Here is a 17,972-nt window from a genome sequence, read left to right as displayed (position 1 = left end):
AAAAAAAAAAAAAAAAAAAAAAAAAAAAAAAAAAAAAAGAATATAAAAGGCTGCTCTTGAATTATGAAACTCAAATCATCACTGTATGTATAAAAATGCTCAATTGCATTAGTAAAACAAAGAAATAAAAATCAAAACTATGAGATAACATATTGAAACCAAATATTCACTAAAAATTAAAGTCTCTCAGTATCAGTATTGGCCTTGCAGAGCAATAATAGAGTCTATTATGCTGCTGGTGGGATTGCAGATAGATACAACTATTTGAAAACAGTTTGATACAATCTTAAAAATGAACATACATACCCTGTAATCTAGCAATTGCACCACTAGATGTATACCCTGGAGAAAACTTGTACATATATAGAAATGATACAAATGTATAACCATAGCAGCAATTTTTACAGAAGGAAAACTTTTTCAAAAGGAAAATAAAATGTACATGAATAGCTCAATGGATAATTTTTGGGCATTCATAGAATAGAAATATTATACAGTGCTGAAAATGGATTACCTTCAGCATCAGTCAGTCCCTTAGTAAGAAATAGCTGCCACACTTAAACTGTACAATGTGAGGTCAAAACAAAATAATAAAGTATTTACAGTATTTACAAAGCAGTTAGTATATTACTCCAAGGCTAGTGAGAGTATGAGCTATAATCTCCCTTAGACCCAAAGAGATGAGGGAGAAAAATATTTGCTAAAATTGGTAGAGGGCAGAGGTGAGAAGGGGGCCACTGGGTTGTATCTGTAGCCTCCAGTGCAAGAAAGCTGCAGCCCTAAGCAGATCCCACATGGAGGGAGCAAGTCAAATAAATTCCCCCACCTCAGTCTTCTCCTGTGGCATGCTGGCAGATAAGTGCTCCAAAAGCAAAAGGCCTCAATTAGGGCATAGCATCCATCCCACTACCACCCCTAAGCTAAGACAGAGTGAGATCAACTGGGTTGTTCTTGTTAAGAGGAGCTCAAGGAAGAGTTCTGAGGGCCTCTAGATTTAGGGCAGGGGACATGAGAAGCAGGAGATGATACTGTAGAACAGCTAAGAGGCAGTAGGAATCTGAAAGCCAGGGGAAGACACCTTCCCAGTTGGGAGTCCTCAGAGGTGACATAGGCTGCTGACTGGCAGGCAGGGGAGGACTGACCAAGAACTGGCCATGCATTCAGCTATGCTGAGGTCCTTGCTGACCTGAAGAGAGCTGCTTCTGTAGGGGTGATGTGAAAGTCTCACTGGAATTTACTGAAGAGAGAAATAGAGGAGAGACATTGGAAATAGCAGGCAGACAGTTCTTCTGAGAAGAGTTCTTTCACTGGTCATGGGGGAGCAGTGGCAAGGACCTAAGTAAAATGTTTGGTTTTTTGGGTTTTCTGTTTGTGGTTGTTATTGTTGTTGTTGTTTTTGAGATGGAGTTTTGCTCTTTTTACCCAAGCTAGAGTGCAATGGTATGACCTTGGCTCACTGCAGCCTCTGCCTCCTGAGTTCAAGTGATTCTCCTGCCTCAGCCTCCTGAGTAGCTGGGATTACAGGTGCATGCCACCACACCCAGCTAATGTTGTATTTTTAGTAGAGATGGGGTTTCACCATGTTGGCCAGGCTGGTCTTGAACTTCTGACCTCAGGTGATCCTCCCACGTGCCTTGGCCTTCCAAAGTGCTGGGATTACAGGCACGAGCTACCACACCCAGCCTGGGTTTTCTGTTTAAGAAAAAAGATATTGTAGCATTTATACACATGTGAATTATCAAGATGCACTATATAATATGTTTTGATCCTAGGAAAAACACATATTTGGGAATTCTCTTTGTAGCTTGTTTTCAAAGATTAGAAATGGCGTTTCTTGCTTTTGAATGTAGTCAGTAACGTTTTATTTTAGTGATGCTATTTATTTTCCCCACATATAGTCATTCTTTTCTGTGAAATTACAGGTCACTACTCTAAAATAATTCCAAAGAAAGAGAAGTCTCTGTTGAATACTTTTCAACTATGATGTCAATAGTCTTTAAAAAATGTAAACTCGGTATTTCTCTCCAAGGAAAAGCCAGAGGTATAATTAGTCATTCAAGGAAGGGCCACATATAGTCTCATCCAAATTACATTCATCTTCATTTATTCAATCTTCTTGATTTTCCTGGTAGAGAAAGAGTTGTTAAACAATCTTTACCTATTGAAAGGTTCCTATTAAAGCACAGTAATTGCTATTTTGCATATACAAATACACACATGTTTATGCATGTGTATATTTGTGTGTTTATGTTTGTATAGATATATATACATACGTGTTTATAAACATATGTTTGTGTGTGTGTGTGTCACTGTCAGTATGTGAATATGTGTGCATGTATGTGTGCTATATTTCTGTAGAGCTATGGCTTTCAAAATGAAATTTAGTAAATCTATCATGAATAGGTTCATGCTCAAAGAATTAATTATTTTCACAAAACTTTCTGTTTCTCTGATGGGCAATGCATAACACAAGTCAATTGGGGTTATCCAAAGACTAATTAAACAGAGTCTTCAAGTAGTTTAACATCTGATAACCAAAATGAGACATTTTTATAATAATGATATTTTTTGAGTCCAAAAATGAAACATCTTCTAAACAAGCTGGAAAGAAGACTCAGGAGTTTAAAGGAGGGGCAGAGTTTACTGTAAACTGGAACACTGCAGGTAAATCTGTGTGAAGAAAATAACACTGAACTTCTGACTTACAGGACGATAATGTTTTGGTGAAGCAGGGATAAGGAGTTGGGAAACCGCCTTCCATAGGGGGCTTTCATCAAATAGATTCAAACTTGAAAGATTTAATATTCAAGGCCTAAGGCAAGTTAATTTTAAATCTGAGCATTTAATGAGATACTTCTTTTGCTTTTAAACTTTTAATAATGATAATATCATATATATATAAACCATGTGTATTTATATAACTGTATGTACACACATAATTTTATATTATATATAGTATATACATATGCATGCAGATGGTTTAAAAATAATAGAAGCATTTGAAATTTCAGAAAATTCTTCTGCCCAACCTTCCCCATCTCTAGTCCAACATCTCAGAGATAAACACTTTTAGCTCTTTCTGCTTTTGGTTCTAGAACTTGTTACCACATCTAAAATTATAATCTTTATTCCTCCATTTCTTAATTTGTCATTTTTATAGAGTATTTGTTCTCTGGTGTAAAAGATGAGAACTTTGGCCTGTGTAAATCAGTGTCCCTCACACAGTCTCTTCTTCCTGCTCTGCCAATTTTAGTTAACTTGACTTTGTTATTTTTTTCTCAATGATCATTTTAACATTTTTTATTGAAATCTTTTTTATTAAATACTAAAGAAAACCAAAAAGGAAATGTATATATGAGATATGGCATGATTTCTAATGTCCTCTACACATAGCCCCCATCCCATTCCCTGTCTGATTCCTTCAGAACTATTTTGAATCATACATTTATTATTTTTTGTTTGGTTTATATTTCTATGAATATTTATAACTCTAAATAATACATTTTTTACTTTATCATGCTTTTAAACTTGGCATACATAGACTTATATTGAATGCATTTCTCTGCAAGTTGCTTTTTCTGCTCGATTTCTGTCGGCAAGGTTTATCCAGGTGCTTACATATTGCTATAATTCTTTCATTTTTGCAGTTATATAGAATTTCTTTATATGAAAAAGCAATTTACATAGCCATTCTGTTGTTTTGTGTGCATTTGCATTAATTCCATTGTTTTTTTCTGAAACAAACAACACTGCAATATATATTCCTTGAACATGTCTCCTTGTGCACAAGAGTTAAATACTGACGAAAACCAAAAGAAAATGTTATGTGTGAGATACAACATGATTTCTAATCTCCTATACACATAGCCCCTCTGGAGGCTACACACAACCTCTCCAGGTCAGAGGTTGGAAAACTTTTTCTGTAAAGAGCCAAATGGTAAATATCTTAGGTTTCGCAGGCCACACCCTGTCTCGGTTGCATGTTCTCATTAGTTTTTTGTTTGTTTCTTACAATCACTCACAAATGTACAAAGCATCCTTAGCTCATGGGCCCTATAAGAACATCCTCCAGCCTACCTTTGGCCAAGGCCACAGTTTGTCATTCCCTGCTTTAGGGCAGTATTTTTTCAGTCATTTCAACATCACCGATAGTAAGTAAAACATTTCATATTACAATCCCAGTATATCACACACGCATACACATGCACATAAATACATGAGTAAAAATGTTTTGTGAAATCATACCTATGTTTATTACCTATAATGTTGCCATTTTTTATTCTATCCCTCAAAAAAAAAAAAAAAGCAGCTCTGGTTATTACCCGTTAAGTGTAATCTGCAGCCCACTGTCACACCTGTAGTTTGAAAGGCATTATTTTATGAGTTGAATTATTGAATCCTAAGGTATCCACATTTTCTTCACCAAGTAATAACAAATTGCTCTCCAAGTGGAAGTAGCAATTTGTACTCCCATTGGAAATGAACGAGTTCTGAGCCTGGAGGCGTGGCTAGTGCCTGCAATCCCAGAGACTCTGGAGGAGGTGGGAGAATTGCTTCTTTAGGACTACAGGATGATCAGAGTGAAAAATAATATACGATATAGTTTCAAATAGCTAGAAGAAGGATACTAAATGTTCCCAGCACAAGTAAATGAGAATTGTTTGAGATGATGGACATGCTCATTACTCTTTTCTGGTCTATATCACAACTATGTGCCCCATGAATACGTACAATTATTATGTGTCAGTTAAAAATTTTTAAAAAGCTTTAAAAATTGTATTAAAAAAAAAAGCTTATACAATTTTTAAAGATGCAGAACTTCCTGGGTTCGGCCTCTGCGTGTGTGTGTGTTTTTTTAATAGTCCCAATTTCCTTGGCCCTGGGCTCCATGCCATTTTTCTCTGTGCCTTCCCAGGCTTTGAAGATCATCATCAAAGTTGATCATTTTAAACAAATGACCTTAAAAGAAAAGCCAGCTTCAGTGCACCGATGACTTCTACCAGATTCCTGCTTTCACTTAGTTTTTGGCTTCTATATAATTCTTATTTTCTTGCTAATTCATTGATGTGTTTTAAACATTTTTTAAATTACATTTTATTCAGCTTGTATAATTGTTTCATATCTATGATTGATCAGATTATCTAAATGGAAGATTTTAAAAATGAAAATTTGTAAATTATCTTGACTCCCAAGGGGGCGAAATGAGAACTGTTGAACCCCTAATCTTTTTTCCTCAACTGACCTCTCTGTTACCCATTACCTAATTTTTGTGAGATAGAAGTTACATTGTCTATTCCATGATATTTTATTTTAGTTAAGACATTTGTGTTTTGTCTGTATCTAGATTTTAACATTAAAAATCAAGAAATAGTATTTCCAACATTATATTTATGTGAAGGACATGAGTTACAGACTTATTATAATTTGAGCTATAAAAATGATGCCCATTATCACTTAAAATCTTATAGCTCATCAAGTCTTCAACATCATGCCATATTGAAGATTGAGCCAAGTTGCTTTGAAAAAAATATGTCACGCAGACAGCCAACCCGCATTATTTGCAGATTCTATATTGCAAATTTACCTACTTGCTAAAATTTCTTTGTAGCCCCCAAATCAAACTTGTTATATTTTCTCAGTCACTCGTGGACATGTGCAGAGCTGCAAAAAAATTGAGTTGAGCTGCACACACGTTTCTAGCTGAGGTAAAACAAAGCAATGCTCTGCCTTGTCTGAATTCTCATACTATAACACAAATGTTCTCTTTGTGGTGTATTTAGTGCCACGTTTTTCACAAGATATGGAATCAACCTAAGCATCTATCAGTGGATTGGGGAACATTATGCTAAGTGAAATAAGCCAGGCACAGGAAGACAAATACTGCATGATCTCACTTATATGTGGAATCTGAAAAAGCTGAACTGGTGGAAATATAAAGTAGAATGATGGTTACCAGAGGCTGGGAGTAGAGGCAGAGAGGGAGTGAATGGAAAGCTTCTGATCAAGAGACACAAACTTTCAGATAGACAGATAGTCACAGAATAGGGTGACTATAGTCACTAATAATGTACGTTTCAAAATGATTTTTGAGAATAAATTTGAAATGTCTCACCATAAAAAACAGCAGGTAAGCAAGATGATAGATTAATTAGCTTGATTTAATCACTACACAATGTGTACATATACCAAACCATCATGTTATACTCCTGAAACGTGTGTAATTATGATTTTCAAATCAGAAGTAATATCAGTACAAATAAAAAAGAATGTAACAGGTGGATAACGATGTCCAAGATACATTGCTGAATGATTAAAATCACTTTATAACATATAATCCTATGTGAAAAAAGCAATATATATCAAAACTCATCAGGCTCTACACTGTGGGATCTGTGTGCATTTTTACTTTACATGAATATTCCCCTAACAGAGATAAAAACACAAAGCATGCTCATACGCTCAATGTGGAATGTATTAGTTTGCTAGTGCTGTCATAACAAAATGCCTCAGACTGTGTAGCTTACACAACAGAAATTTATTTTCTCAGGGCTCTGGGAGCCGGAAGTCAAAACAGGTTTGGTTTCTCCTGGGTTTCTTTCTTTCGCCTGCAGATGGCCGCCTTCTCGCTATGTCTTCACGTGGTCTTTCTTCAGGGGGCCCACTTCTCTCTCTATTTTTTTTTATTTTTTTATTTTTGTTTATTTTGGAGTGCTGGAGTACAGTGATGTGATCTAGGCTCACTGCAACCTCTGCCTCCCGGGTTCCAGCAATTCTTGTGCCTCAGACTACCCAGTAGCTGAGATTACAGGCACGTGCACCACACCCAGCTAATGTATTTTTTTTTTTTTTTTTTTTTTGTTCCACCATGTTGGCCAGGATAGTCTCGATCTCTTGACCTCTTGATCCACCGGCCTTGGCCTCCCAAAGTGCTGGGATTACAGGTGTGAGCCACACGCCCGGCCTGATCTATCTTTATGTGTCCAAATATGCTCTGCTTATAAAAAGAGCAATCAGATTGGATAATCTCATTTAACCCTAAACACCTCTTTAAAGACCCTGTCTCTAGACACAGTCACATTCTGAAGTACTGTGGATTTGAAATTTAACATGTATTTTGGGGAGACACAATTCACTTCGTAACAGCCAGATTCACCACTGTTAACATCTTGCTACGTTTTTCTTATTACCCTATGTATGCACACTGCTATTTTACCCTGCCACTTGGGAGTAAGCTGCACACCTGGGTCGTCATTACTCCTTAGTACTTCAGTAGATATTTCCTAAAAACAGGGATATACTCCTAGAAAACCACTGTGTAACCATCAAAATCAGAAAATCAACATTAAGATTAATATTGCCATCTAACTCAAAGATGCATTTCAATTTTGCTGTTTGCTCCAAAATATGCCCTTCAAGATTCAGATGCTATCCAAAATCCTGTGTACTGTTTACTTGTCAGACTTCTCTGATAGCTTTCAATTTGAAAAAAAATATTGCAGTGTTTTACTTGCCTTCTCTGACCTTGACGCTTTTGAGTAGCATAGGCCAATGATGTTGTAGAATGCCTCTTAGCTTAGGTTTGTGGATTTATTTCCTCCTGATTAGGTAGCTGTAATAGAAATACTACAACAGTGATGCTGTGTTCCTCCTAGTGCCCCACAGCAGAAGGCACACAATGACATGTGGTATGAAGTTTTATCATATATTTATTTATTTATTTATTTTTTATTATTTTTTATCATATATTTAAGACGGTGTCTGCCAGGCTTTTCTACTCTAAGATTAATGAAGAAAGATTCAAATGTATTAATTAATATTAGTTGACATTTTACTGTGTGGTAGACATTTCCCTTCTCTATTTATTTACTTAGTTATTAATCTTGGTGTAGACTCATGCATTCCTATTTTGTCCCAGGTACTATTATCTGTTGCTATAATTATTTACTCTGATGCTCAAATTGTTCTGTGTTTGGCTTTCAAACAAGTTCCTGTATCCTTTTGATATGTCTACATTTTTCTATGGGGAAGTGCCGCTGTAGCGTGTCTCACTGTATAGGTAAAGATTGAGGGAGGGAAAGAGGAGAGAAGATAAGAAACGTGGCCCAAATATTTCATATAGTATAAGCTTTATAATTTATCTTTTTTTCTGACACAAAGCCAGTCGTGTTCCCCACACCTTCCAGGGTAGATCTTGGAACATCCTTGGAACTAGGTCTGGAAGAATAACTTTCACCTCCCCTGCAGCCATCTGGTTTTATTTTTCACCAAGATTCCTTTCCTTCACTCTGCTTCTGTCCCTCATTGAGAACTCTCTTGCTTTCCATTTTCCAGAAATATTTATAGTTTTCTCCTGTACACGTTCTCTACTCCACTTTGTATGGAAAGTAAAAATAAGCTACTTTTGAAACATGGTTACTCTTACGATTCATAAATAACATTACATCATAACTTCAAGTTTGTACAGCATGTTTTACAGTTTACAAGGAGAAATCTTTTAACGTATCCTTATACTCTGATGAAGGAAGGTTAAGAATTATTTTTCCCAAATCAAAAAAATTAAGATTTTTGAAATTAAACATATTTAATGATATTTTTAAGCTCCTAAAATAAGCAAATGATATATCCAGGGACTAAAATCTATGGCTTTTCACTTTTACCCATTGGGTTTCAGTGTCTTCATTCCTTGGGAGGTAAGGTCAGTCTACAGTCCCCATTTTGAATTTTATGACAGAAGGAGTCCTTAGCAGGCTATTTTCAGTCTATGTTAAACATTTTTAGCCTTCTATTTTATAGTCAGGATTATTAAAATCCTTGTTAAAATATATAAATTAATACCCAAATATTGTGTGCTTATCATGAAATGATACTTATTGTAGAATGATACAGATACAATAATTTGACTGTAAAACTTCAAATTAAGACTTTGTAAGAATAAAATAACCCATGGTCAGTGATCTTTTTTGGTATTTTCTATATAGGAGAAAAGGTAATAAAAATATCTTACTACCTCCTGAGAATGGCCTTGACAGTCACTACTATTTGCAAAATGCTTCAAAGAAGAAAAGGGCTGACTTTCTGGTGAGGAGATTGAGTAAATATAAAAAATACTAAGATAGTGATACTCTTAAATGACAATTCAGGGAGGGGTTTATCAGGCTCTGTGTCCTCTCTCAATTATTAATAAACTGACATAGCTCTTTGCTTAGATGTTTGTAGTCACAACCAAAGACAGTGCGAGTTTAGCTTAAACCAGCTGAGAACGCTTGGGATGATTCATAGTCATGTACTTCTATAACACCAGTGAAATGCAATTAAGCAGTTTTATTTTAAGAAAACACTGAAAACAATTTTACCTAACAGAAAAAAAGCCTCATTGGTGTGGCTGGACTTTCGGTATTAAAAATACTGTCAATGTTTAAATGATATTATGTGTTATCAATAATTATCCCAGTGGTGCATTTGGGAAGGGGGAGATGAAAGTGGTTTTTATCTCATTAGCATGTACTGTTAACTGTTTGTAATATTAGTTTGCTTTGATCTTCCTTTTGATTGTAGTGTGCAAAGCAGATATAATCTCTTATTATTTCCATTAATAACTAAGTATCTCTTGCGGTTGACAAGGCAATTTGTTATTATCAGACTGCCTTTATGCAATGCAAAGAGGTTTACACTAGCTCCAGCACCCAGCCTGTGTAAAACAACAGGCGTTTATCTACTCTCAGCAGCCTGGAAACGTTGCCCTCTTCAAAGAGGCTCCATGAATGCTGCTGGACAAAGACAGGAAGCACCTTGACATGAGCTGGAGACTTGGGTGTGTAGATTCTAATCTGGACACAGTTTCTACCTCAAGGGGATTTGCAAATTGGACAATGTAACCGAGCATATTCTGCTGACCTTGTTTTGTTCTGTTTTGTTTTTCTGGAGGTTTAAATTGGGCAAGAGAAGGGGGGTTAGAGACAGAAGTGAGATAGTGGTGGTGAAGCTGAAGTTTCTCTTGCAACAAGCAGAGTGTATTGTCATTATTACGTCCGCAGCATCTCAGGCTTCCAAAATGTGAGTTCTGGCAGATTATGAAGGCAAAACATTTGCAACTCAAGGGGCTTTATTGTCAAGTTTCTATATTTGTCTTGCATTTAATGTCTCTGCCATTCTCATTCCCAGAGATTTTGAGATATTTGACAAATTTTGACACATACAAGGATAATTTCTCTTCACTTCCAAAATGACTTCACCTCCAAGAATAATACCACGGTCGACTCATTAGGAGATAAAAGACTGTGAGTGGAGTTGAGTTCAAGATATGACAACTTCCCATCTTTTAAATAGAGTGGGAGAATTTCAAAACACAAACTTTTTCTCATGAATTTAGTTGGCACTCTGACTTTATTATTTGCCAGTGGAAGTTTTATTTTCTCCAAATCTGTTGGTTGGCAGGGCAGATTATATTCTCCAAAGTCTTGCTGGTCCTATAAATTTAACCCATTTCTAACAACAGCACAGGCAGAGAAGGTGAGGGAGCTGTCTAAAGTGGCAAAGTCAGTTGGAGACAGCTGTTGACAGCTACTCAAATTTCCCAAGGCTTGTTTTATCTGTGAATGTATGTGCTGCTGCACAAATGACAGTGATGATCTTCGCATGTGGTCATGAAAGGCTACCTGCCACCATATTTGGATGTGTCAGAAAGAACAGAGAGAAAGGAATGAATGATGTAAGTCAGAAGGTCCTGACAGACCATCTGGGGCCTGTGTTGACCTCTGAGATAGGTGAGGTGCTTTTGGATGTTCTTTTCACCTTCTGGTTACTGAATGTATGGCCCAAGTCCCTAGAGATGGAAAGGATAAACAGAGTTTCAGTATGTCTTGACTCCACAAATTTCAGCGCCTTATTTGATCCATTCAGATCATGTCATAGTTGGAAGTATGTCCTCTGAGCTAGGTTACAGCAAGTTAAACTCTGTTACTGCTAAGGACTTAAACCACAAGGGCCTCTTTAACTAGCATGGTCAGCTGGTTAGATGGTGCCTGGTTGTGCTAAGAAGTATTCACTCACTCTACCTTAGTAACAAGCAAGAAGTGGAGAGCAACTACCTTTCTCTTCATGCCTAATTATAAGCCTTCACAGAGCTAAGAGCTCTGCAAATGTCTTCTGTTTTCAGATTATGCTGTAAATCAGGGTAACTCTTGTATTTTTATTTTTTATTTAGAGCAAGAATGAGGTCTTGCTCAAAGACAACTTCAGTAAGAAGCAGAAGCAAATTAAACTTCCTGTAAGCCACTGAAACTTAGCTTAGAGGTATTTCTTGTTGCTGACTTGAAAATAGCAAATGAGGCTCAGCCAATCACAAATAGCCAACCAGCCAATTGGCTGTATAACTAGTAAACTCCCATGAGACTATATCCAAATAAGGCAACCACGTTGCTGTAGCCAATCAAATAATTTATTTACTTGTCATTAGCCTATAAAGGCTCATAGCTTAGGCTGCTGGAGTGGAGATCTCTGAAACCTCTTCCAGTTTTGAGTACCACAGGATTAATAAATTCTTCGTTGCTCAATTGAATTCTGTTAAGTGTATTTTGTCTGAGGTTTTTCCTTGAACAAAAATGAGCAATGCTGTAAACAAGTTTTGAGACCTTATGAGACAAGAGAAGTCAAAGGGATTTTTCTTGGATTTCTTGATGTCTGCACAAATTGGAATTAATATTTATGTATTAACTACATTGATTTCAGCCCTTCTGCTTGCCCATTTTGGGAAGGAGGGTTCGGGTGACAAACAGAACTTTGTCCACCATAGGTGACCATTTACCCATGAGATATTCTGACCCTTACTGTGATCTGATTGCATACAGAAATGATTGGCGGTCTAGAGGCTCCTCCCTGACTCTTTTACCTCCAGTTCAGGGAAGTCAGTAACAACATTAAACACTAACAAGGGACATCATGTTCCATTTTTTACAAGGTGTGGAATTTATCTTCTGGGAAAGCTGCACACAGCTCTTGAAGTGACTCACTTTAGTATAATAGAACTCAGTCATGATTTGTTAATTTCATTTGTCCTTTCACAAGAAAGGAAAAAAAACATTAATTGTGTGGTGTTGGCAGTGGTTTTTCAACCCATAAACTGAAATTTGACCAATGTTCTCCCAGAGCACAGTCTTGGGAAGTAGATGCCATTATTCTAATTTCAAAAACAAAGGAACCATGTTTGGAGAAGCTAAGTAACTTCCCCAAAGGTAGACCATTACTAGAGATAAAAGCACTTGAAATGAAAGCTAAGCTTTTTTACATGAATGCATATGTACCTATTGTTTTCCCTATTCATTTTTTTATTGAAAGGAAAAGAAGGAAAAGCTATAAAAATTTCAGGGAATTAGGCTCAGGGTGATTTTTGGAGTAATGGGCTTTTTGACATGAATTACCTGATTGCCATGGTTTCAATCATAACCAGTGTAGGAGGTGTCAGAGAGACTAAGCAAGACTGAGGCTAGCTATTAAATGTAATTATTTTATTGAGCTGCTATTACTATAACTACATGTTAGAGAACATTATTTAAAACCTATCTCAGTATATAATTTGTGCAAATTGACTGATAGGACTTTATTGCTCATCAATATAAAAACATTCATTTTTAGCTTGGAGATATGTACTCTTTCGTCTTAGAAACGATCACTCTTGGCAATGTTTAAATTTGAAATCCCCATTCTCAGTTGACTATGGCCTTCTCCTGAGTGGCTTAGAAGAGCAGGCTAACTGCCCTAGAAATGTACTGTGAACACTGTGGGCCAAGCATATTTGGACTTGGAGTCAGATGTAAATTTTCAAATGTGACCTTGGATAATCATACACCCTCTTGAAGTTCCAGTTTCCTCAGAAGCCAAACTTTGCAGAGATACTGTAAGAATTAAATGCCATATATATATATACGAAAGAGTGTAATAACATTTTCCATAAATAGTAGGTGCCTGATAAACATTCTTTGACTCTGTATCTATTTGCAAAGCAAATTGAAGTTATATGAATATATTTTTTTCTAACTGATTAAGAAAGGTTTTTGGCTTTCCTTTACCCAGCAACCAGTTTAGGCTGTTTAAAGAGTGCAACTGCCTAGATGTTTAAGAAAAGCACAAAAGCTATGTGAATTTTTTTGTGACAGCCCAGCTCAGAGAGGACACATGTGAAATTGTAAAACACTGAAGAATAATGTATTCTGGCTACGCTAGGCCTACATACCCTTCCAGGAACTCCTGTTATTAGCCAGGCTTGTCAAGAACTAATCATTAGCTTTCAAGTTTTGTAAGGATACTCTGAAGGTTTACTTTAACCTTACCATACACAAAAATGTTTGTATTGCTACCCACTGATAAGAAAACTATTAGCATTCATTAAGTACAGCCATAAATCTCTCCCTCTTGGAAAAGCAATAATGCAGCCTTCCAGCTGCCATAATGAATGCAGTGTTTAATCTCTCCTTGGGAAAGTGTTCTAACTTCAGACCTCTACTATAGTTAGACACCCTGGGAAGAGCACGGAATTGTGGAAATAACACTGATGACAAGGGAGCCATACTCTTGCCTGATTTTAGGTCCAGAAAGCCTCCAAGTTACAATTAAAACAGAAGCCTTAATTTAAAAAAGGAAATGAAGAGTGACTTGTTCAAGAAGATGAAACGTTAGCGTTTATTGCACACCTACAGAAATGACAGCCACTATAGAAGGAAATTTTTACTTCTATTTGCTCATTTTCTCCTTATAACGACCCTCCAAGTTATTGTTCTACCAATGTTACAGAGGAGAAAAGGGGAATGCAGAAAGGTTGATATAGCAGCCCAGGGTCAGAGACAGAATCCAGCGTAAGCAGAGTGAATTTAGATGTCTCTGATTCTAGATGCTACCACAAGCTACCAGATGTTATCCCTAAAAGCAGATCTTATTTTAGAAATCACACCTGTCTTGGTGAGAAGGAAGGTGTGACCTCCAAGGTAGAACATGGAAGTTTGGAATCTTGTTTCTATTTTGGAGAACACTTACAGCATATCATGTGAGGTCTTCTCTGTCTCACTAACTTACACTCGGTTCCAGAGTTCCCTTTGAAGAACGTCCCTGCGTTGCAGTACTCTTAAACACATTTTGCATCTGATGTAGCCACAAAGCTAAGCTTTGGAGAATTAGAGACAATGGCCCAGGGACAAAGAGGTGTCACTTTCTCTCTCTCTCTCTTTTTTTTTTTTTTAATATAATGAGCCCTGCCTAAGCATGACATCAAAAAATTTAGTTATAAACTCATAATTGTTCCTCTCCACGGAAATGTTTAGTAAAAGGCGAAAGATTTATTCGTTATGAAGAGAAACCAGAGCATAGGTGTCTGTTTCTCTATGGAACAGTAAGAAAGGCATCACTTGAGGTTGTGCTAAATTATCAGCCAGGTGGGAGAAGGCTCAGGCAGTTCAATGGCTCCTTGTCTTCCCCCTCTATATGTTTCTTGCACACGAATCTAAATTTCCAGTGTTTTATAACCTCTGAGTTTGAGCACATGGTAATGAATGATCTTCATTTCCAGGAGAAACTGAAAGAAAAGAAAAACCAACATCTCCAAGTCTAAGACATAAACTTCCTAGGCAATATCATGTAGTGATCATCCTCATGATGACTTTCTCTAGGCATTTTCTACCCATAGGAGAATATGGAATATAGAGGTTGTTATATGGGATTTTTGTGCATCAGGAGAGTGCTGCTTTGATAATTTCATTTGGAAAATTTGGAAGCTACCTTAAACATACGCTTCAGCATCTAGAACAACATGGTATACAAAAAATGGTGAATGTATGCCTTCTAGTTCAACAAGGAAAAGAAAATCTAAACAAAAACAAACAAATAATATGGCTTGATATTTCTAAAAGCTAAATTGAATTTGGCATTTGATCAACTTACTAACAAATCACTTAGAACATGGAGGTCCTCTCCAAAGTGGAGAGCTGGTAGATGGGATGACTGTGTCTTTCCAGCTGGTGATTCCATACACTGCAGAGCATAATTCACCAGCTCAGTTTTGTTTGGTTGACAAATCATCCTCGTTTGAGTCTATTCATAAATATTACACGGAAATAACAGCTTTAAATAAGCTTTATGTGCGATTGCTAGAGTTGGTTTAACGCTTTATTTAACACTACATGTTTAGCTTGCTTGAATACACTTGCAGATAGAAAAGGACATCAGGAAACTCTTGAAATGAATTGTTCTTATGATTATTTCATTATCTCTGCAGAGTTTAAGACTCTAACTTGGCTGTGAGTCATATGTGTACTATTTCATTCCTCTAGGAATGAACTAATAAGAATATCCATGTTCTACAAAGAGAAAATATATGTGTATATGTATGTGTGTGTGTGTGTGAGAGAGAGAGAGAGAGGGAGAGAGACAGATTGGAGGTAGGGCAAATAAAAATCTTTTCAAATGAATTAAAAATAAAACCTGTGTGAATCTTATCATGCTTAATAAACTATGGAAATGGTATTTTACTCTCAGTAGGAGTTTTAATCATTTGCATGTATTTTCAGTTCCCTTAAGGCACTTCCAAAAAATCCCCACAAAAGTAAAAGAAGATTATTACTTTCCTCTCTGGGAGTGAGCTGGATGAATTCCACAGTCTAGGATGAGAGAACTCTGATTGGAAAGGACCCAGAAACAGGCTTGTGTTTTGTGTTTCTTTTCAGGTGTAACGCCTGGTTTTGGAAGGGTCTCTCTACTCTGTGGCTCGTACCTCTGCTTCTTTATTGATATGAAACTTATAACAAAAAGATGGGGCCAGGATGTGATGACTCACACCTGTAACCTCAGCACTTTGGGAGGTCAAGGCAGGGGGCATTGCATGAGCTCAGGAGCTCAAGATCAGCCTGGGCAACATGGCAAACTCTATGTCTACAAAATAAATAAATGAATAAATGAATAAACAAATTACAAAAAGTAGCTGGACATTGCGGCACACACCTGTAGTTCCAGCTACTTGGGAGGTTGAAGTGGGAGGGTTGGTTGAGCCCAGGAGGTCGAGGCTACAGTGTGCTGAGATATGGATCAAATCATATATTTTTACATAATATACCCTTTGGTGATTTGGGAATAACACATGGATAATATTCAAGGATATTTAATTATTACTCTCCTTTGGATTAAAAGACTGTGGTTTCTTGACTAAATTATGTTTGCATCTTGCCACAGATTAATTAAGCATATATGTGTTGGTCTATCTCTGAACGTTCAGTTTTGTGCTATTGATATGTCAGTATCGTCGTGTCTTGAAATCAGCTAGTGTAATTCCTCCAGTTTTGTTCTTTTCCAAAATTGGTTAGGTTACTCTAGTTCCTTTGTATTTCTATAATTATTTTAGAATCAGGCTCTCAGTTTCCAAGAAAGCCTAATTAGATTTTAATCAATGTGGTATTAAATGTTGTCTTTGTTCATTTTCTGTTGCTTACAACAGAATACCGGAAACCAGGTAATTTATTTTAAAAATGAAGGTATTTCTTAGAGTTACAGAGGCTGAGAAGTAGAAGGTAAAGGCCCTGCATCTGGTGAGAGCCTTCTTGCTGCTGGGGACTCTACAGGGTCTCCTCTTGAGGCAGTGCAGGGCATCACACAGTGTCTAGCACAGGTCTCTCTCCCTCTTCAATCTTCAAGTGCCCATATCCTTATTTTCTGTCTACTTGTTCTATCAATTGTTGATATCAATTATTGAGGGACCTATATGGAAATATCTGACAATTGCGGACCTGTCTATTTTTCCTTGAGCTCCTATTAGTTTGCCATATTTTTAATAGACTTTTTAAAAAGCAATTTTAAGTTCACAGCAAAATGGAGCAGAAAATACAGAGAATTCATACATATTCCTATTTCCTTACACGCATGACTTCCCCGATTATTAATGTCTCATGCCAGGTTGTACATTTGCTAGAATCAATTAACCCACTGAAACAAAATTATCACCCCAAATCCATAGTTTACATTAGGGTTCACTCTTGGTGTTGTATATTCTATGGGTCTGGACAAACATATAATGACATGAATCCGCCATTTTGGTGTCATACAAAATAGTTTTTATACCCTGAAAACCCTCTGTTCTCTGCCTATTTATCCCTTTCATCCCCTCAACCCCTAGCAAACAGTAATACTTTTACTGTCTTCATAGTTTTGCCTTTTCCAGAGTCGTACAGTCGGACTCATATAGTTTGCAGCCTTTTTAGATTGGCTTCTTTCCCTTAGTAATATGAATTTAAGGCTCCTCTGTGTTTTTTCATGGCTTGAGGGCTCATCTCTTTGTAGAGCTGGAAAATATTCTACTGTATGAAAGCACCACAGTTCATTTATTCATTCACACATGAAAGGACATCTTGGTTGCTTCCAAGTTTTGACAACTAGGAATAAAGTAGCTGTATACATTTGAGTACAGGTTTTTGTGTAGACATAAGTTTTCAACTCCATTGCATAAATACCAAGGATAACAATCCCAATACCAAAGAGCACTATGGATGGGTCATATGGTAAAACTATGGTTAGTTTTGTAAGAAATGGCCAAAATGTCTTCCAAAATGGCCAACAATTTTTCATTTCTGTCAGTAAAGAATGAGAGTTCTGGCCAGGTGTGGTCTCTCATGCCTATAATCCCAGCACTTTGGGAGGCTCAAGTGGGCGGATCTTGAGGTCAGGTGATCGAGACCATCCTGACTAACACTGTGAAATCCCGTCTCTACTAAACATACAAAAAATTAGCCGGGCTTGGTGGCACGTGCCTATAGTCCCAACTACTTGGGAAGCTGAGGCAGAAAAATCCCTTGAACCAGGGAGGCAGTGGTTGCAGTGAACTGAGATCACACCACTGCACTCCAACCTGGGAGACAGAAAGAGACTCTCTCTCTCTCTCCCTCTCTCTCTCTCACCACACACACACACACACACACACACACACACACACACACACACACACA

General features: G+C 37.0%; 1 non-coding gene across 1 annotated transcript; it reads right to left on the bottom strand.

Annotated features, from left to right (window-relative positions):
* Nucleotides 1-14,236: 14,236 nt before the first annotated feature.
* On the bottom strand, nucleotides 14,237-14,353 carry LOC116556488. The gene has a single exon (XR_004271032.1). It is a non-coding gene; the product is annotated as a U5 spliceosomal RNA (small nuclear RNA).
* Nucleotides 14,354-17,972: the final 3,619 nt, after the last annotated feature.

Source organism: Sapajus apella, unplaced genomic scaffold (genome assembly GCF_009761245.1).
Source record: "Sapajus apella isolate SASKATOON/1434 unplaced genomic scaffold, GSC_monkey_1.0 scaffold16, whole genome shotgun sequence".
Lineage (NCBI taxonomy): Eukaryota > Metazoa > Chordata > Mammalia > Primates > Cebidae > Sapajus > Sapajus apella.
Note: the sequence above shows the minus strand (reverse complement) of the source record. Positions and strands in the feature narration are given on the sequence as shown.